The sequence below is a fragment of the Polypterus senegalus genome, chromosome 9 (genome assembly GCF_016835505.1).
Source record: "Polypterus senegalus isolate Bchr_013 chromosome 9, ASM1683550v1, whole genome shotgun sequence".
Taxonomy (NCBI): domain Eukaryota; kingdom Metazoa; phylum Chordata; class Cladistia; order Polypteriformes; family Polypteridae; genus Polypterus; species Polypterus senegalus.
Window position 1 is genome coordinate 34,795,965 of NC_053162.1, and position 5,296 is coordinate 34,801,260.

General features: G+C 44.9%; 1 long non-coding RNA gene across 1 annotated transcript; it reads right to left on the minus strand.

Moving 5' to 3' along the window:
- Positions 1 to 1,632: 1,632 nt before the first annotated feature.
- Positions 1,633 to 2,882, minus strand: LOC120534939. The gene is made up of 2 exons (XR_005634812.1): positions 2,656 to 2,882; positions 1,633 to 2,489 (listed from the first exon to the last, which is right to left on the minus strand). It is a non-coding gene; the product is annotated as an uncharacterized LOC120534939 (long non-coding RNA).
- Positions 2,883 to 5,296: the final 2,414 nt, after the last annotated feature.

Sequence of the window (5,296 nt, forward strand, 5' to 3'; positions counted from 1 at the left end):
TAAAGCTTTTACGCACTAAAACATTATTTTAAGTTAAATAACAGATCATTTATGAAACACAACAATTATGTGATAATAATTTTGAATCAACTATTAACTGTTATTTAAAAATATAAAAACATATTGTTTTGAATCGAATTATTTTCACAATATTTTGACATAACATGGTGTTTAAGGGAATCACCATGAAACGGGAATTCCCCATCGTAGATGGCACCAGTATGCAGAACGCACTGTGTAAGGCACCATCTACGAAGAGTGATGGCAAAGGGAGGTACAGGGAGGCATTATTGATTTTCATTACATTTTGAAAATGGCTATAAATGTAATTAATTTAATAGTTTATGTGATAAATTCAGCCATGAAAAATTTTTGTGGTGGCCCCTTTACCCTTGATGCCCTAAGCATGTGCTTACTTTGCTTATATGGTTAATCCAGCACTGGCGGAGGGGTATCAACACATTTGCCCGCATCTGTATGTTCACACACAAGAGCTCATGTCCTGATATACACAAATAAATACCCTAATAACATACACCACTGTCAGAACAACGTATGAAGCTCTGCCCATTAGGAAACACAAGCAGTGCAGATCTGGTCCACCTGCTAAGACACACACTGATGGAGCCCATCCCTGACATTCATCCATCCATCCATTATCCAACCTGCTATATCCTAACTACATGGTCACGGGGGTCTGTTGGAGCCAATCCCAGCCAACACCGGGCAGGTTGCCAGCCCACCACAGGGCATGTACACACACACACACACACACACACACACACTAGGGACAATTTAGAATTGCCAATGCACCTTACCTACGTGTCTTTGGACTGTGGGAGGAAACCCATGCAGACACAGGGAGAACATGCAAACTCCAGGCCAGGAGGACCCAGGAAGCGAACCAGGTCCCATCCCTGACATGCACACACATTTTCTATTTGTCACTTACACACCTAACACCCACAGACAAGAGAGCCTGAGACACACACACACACACGATCACACGCTCTCACGCACCCCAAAAGCCACAATACCAGACGTGCTCGGCTGCGCTCCATTCCACCATCCACAACACACACTGACCAACATCCCTCTAGATGAGGTAACACTGTAAACCGAGCACCCCAGATCAAACCCACTGAGCACACACCTTACACCTCCTGGAGTGTCACACACTAAATTCACACTCTTACACCTGTCTAATGAACTCTCAATCTCAATTTCATCTTTTGAAAAAGCTCCAACCTGACATTTTGTTTGGAGGGATTTCACCTTCATTGCCCATGTCCCCTGAAAGCCCCTCTTACCTGGAGACAGCAGGATAAGGCTAACAACACCTGAGGAGCACTTCCTTGCCCGGATGACTTGCAGACAAATTTTAGGCAGCATCAAGAAGGTAGAGGTGACATGACCATTAGCCTCCAGGCAGTGACGCCAAATAGATCACATTGAATCCCCTCTGAGGGGGAGTCCCCCAGTTAGAGCTGGGAATAATTCACCCCAAACTTTAATGAATGATTTCCCAATTTCTCACATACTGAACAATGTGTGGATGAAATTCTAATATATGTTTGTGGTCACCCTGTTAAGCCGCCATGAGAGAGCCTCAAAACAAAGAGTTGACAGACCGACAATCACAAGTTGCGTTTATTTGGAGAAAAGTTACACGTCAGATTTGTTTGAGTACGTTGAACATTTGTGTGTGTGTGTGTGTGTGTGTGTGTGTGTGTATTCACAAATTGAAGAATTACTACAAGTATTTAAGAAATACAACATAAATACAAAAATAAGCCTACTACCCAGCCCCACCGTCTTATTCTGGGGTAAATCAGATCCAAACCCTCCCGCCCCATCAGTTTCACACCAGCTGTGGTGCCCCCTAGTCCAATCCTTGGCTGAAGTGATGACTTCCATGATAAGCATTGGATCAGGCTGCACAGGAAGAGTCTCCATGCCCACCACAGTGAAGAAAGTCAGCAGTCATTGGGATCTGTGGGCTCATCCAGTTCTGCTGCAGCATGGCAGATGGAGACATGCAGTGATTCTGTAGTGGGGGCCACCACACAGCAGCTGTAAAAACGCACCAGATGATCTTATCAAATGACATGGCCAGGTTTAAAAGATCTTCATTCTTTGAGATTATGAAGCAAATTATATCAACTAGAGCTAAAGTGAGCCAAATGGTTGGTAGAAGAGGCTTCTTGAGGACCCAGAGGGAAAAAAATCAGGCTAATGCCATTAAATGCCATCATTGATAAGGTTGGATGACTTCTGTATGTAGCACCTGAACATCAGCAGAAGCTTCTAGAAGAACAGCACGTGTGGTTGTCCTACATCCCTCAGGCCTCCTCCCATGGTCCAGCTTAGTGACAGTACCACAATAAAGTAGCCATGAATAGCAAGAAGGAGTTGGTTCCAGCTATGACATCCAACTCCATAAGCAAGTACGGTGGGGTGAGGTGGGGTAGGGGGGGCTGACAAGGAGGCTGAAAAAGAGGAAAAGCAAACTGTCAGGAAGAACAAGCCAACTGTAAAAGGTGAAAAGAAAAATGGAGCAATCTTTATATTATATAGCACCTCCTAGAGCACACATTGTGAGAAGGTGCTCACCAAAAACATCAAGAAAAGAACTTAACTCCTTCTGTCACTTACTTTCTGCCTTCAGCTGACTTCCACCTCCGTCGTCACAGACGTGTCCCCCTGTTCAGCTGAAGATTTGGGACTCTGATCCATCTCCTGCTCCTCGGTCACACTTTCACCCGGGGGGTCCTCAGTTGGCTTCTTAGAGGGGTCCACCGCAGAGGTGCTCTTGCTGGAGTTGCAACCCATGCCGACGTCTCAGCTCAGTCCTCTAAGTGTTTCCTGGACTTGTGCTAAATAACTCCACTTTTGAGCTGTTTACTGAGGAGGGCCCAAGGTAGCCATGACAACCAGCTGGGCACTGGTGAGCCAGACCCATGTCCCAACTGCTGGCCACTCCTCCCACTGGCCTGAAGGAATCTGCAGTTTAATTTTAACTTCACAGGCCCAGGAGCTCAGTAACCAGTAAACAGGGTGTGTTTGTGAGGGAGATAGTCGTCATGGCAAAGCAGGCTTCACATCCTAACCCCAGAGTAGCTTCATGCTGAACCAAGTGGCCACTAACCCCCTCACCCCTACATCTTTGAGTGATTGCTCTTCTTCTGTAGAATGTGAGATCTTAAGTCAAATATCTTCATCTAATGGCAAAAGGAGCCAGCCTGCACATTGTTTATAGGTCCAGGATCCTTTGGAGATTCTATCAGAAGATGCCACACAGATAGAGGTTTTTGTGATAAGATGGACGCCTGGCAACAGTGACAACAGTGCTGCCCAGAAGCTTCAGGAGCAAAGGTCTTTCAACACAATTTACTGTTCCAGTTTTACCAGCACCTGGAAAGGGGAAGCAGGGTGATTGGCATAAGTACCTAAGGCAAATACAGTGCTGATTTCTCAGGTATTGTTCAGGCCAAGGGTGGCACGGTGGCTCAGTGGGTAGCGCTGCTGCCTCACAGATAGGAGACCCGGGTTTACTTCCCAGGTCCTCCCTGCGTGGAGTTTGCATGTTCTCCCCGTGTCTGCGTGGGTTTCCTTCAGGTACTCCGGTTTCCTCCCACAGTCCAAAGACATGCAAGTTAGGTGCATTGGCGACCCTAAATTCTCCCTAGTGTGTGCTTGGTGTGTGGGTGTGTGTGTGTGTGTGTGCCCTGCGGTGGGATGGCACCCTGCCCGGGGTTTGTTTCCAGCCTTGCACCCTGTGTTGGCTGGGATTGGCTCCAGCAGACCCCCGTGACTCTGTAGTTAGGATACAGCAGGTTGGATGATGGATGGATGGATGGATGTTCAGGCCAATAATGGTAAAATGCTAACTACTGTGACTCTTGTCAGGCTCATAAACACAAGTATCCCACCTCAGTCGTGGGTATAATTAAACCCATAAGAACTTACATTCCAAGTAATTATACTGTGGTATGACGCATAATGACCCATGCTGACATTATAGACACCACTATAGCCCACAGTGGTCCATGCTAATTTCTAAGGCATTGGTGAAACCAATAAAGGTTTACTCTAACTAATGTGACAATGCTTATGCCAATCACCACAAATATCCAACTTGAATCATAGGTGTCATTAAACCAATTAGAACTTACATACCAAGTTATTACACTGGGGTCAGGCCAATAATGGCCTATGCTGATTTCATAGACACTGCTGTAGCCCATAATAGTCCATATTGATTTCTCAGGAATTGCTCAGGCCAAGGCTAGTCCATGCTAACTACTGTGACACGGCTCCAATCTTAATCATGAGTATAATAAAACCCTTTAAGACTTCCATTCCAAGTTCTTATCCTGAGGAGAGGCCCATACTGGTATCCATGCTGACTTCATAGACACTGTTGTAGCCCACAGATGTCCATGCTGATTTCTCAGGCATTTGTCATGCCAATTATGGTCCATGCTAACTACAGTGACCATTCTTAGTCCTATATCCCTAGGGATTTAGCCTAAATCATTGATATAATTAAACCCACTAGAACTTGCATTCAGGTTTTTACATTGTGATGAGACCCAAATCGGCCCATACTGACTTTTTAGATAACACTCCAGGCCACAGTGGTCCATACTAATTTCTCAGGCATTGGTCACGCCAATTAAGGGCAATACTATCTACTGTAATACTGTTCAGGCCTATAACCACAAGGATCCAATCTTAATTATGAGTATAATAAAACCCTTTAAGACTTCCATTCCAAGTTCCTATCCAGAGGAGACGCCCATACTGGTATCCATGATGACTTCAAAGACACTGTTGTAGCCGACAGAGGTCCAGGCTGATTTCTCAGGCATTGGTCATGCCAATTATGGTCCATGCTAACTACTGTGACCATTCATAGGCCCATAACCCCAGGGATTTAGCCTAAATCATAGATAGGTTTAATTAAACCCATTAGAAATTACATTCAAGTTTTTACACCATGATCAGACCCAAATTGGCCCAGGCTGACTTCTTAGATATCGTTCTAGCTCACAGTCATCCATACTAATTTCTCAGGCATTGGTCAGGCCAATAAAGGTCCATACTATCTACTGTGACACATAACCACAAGGATCCAACCTGAATCATAGGTGTACTTAAATTAGGTGGTATAATATAACTAAACACATTAGAGCTTACAATCAACTTTTTACATTGTGACCAGGCCCAAAATGGCCCTTGCTGACTTCACAGAAACTACTGTATCCCATAGTGGTCCATACCGATTTGTTAA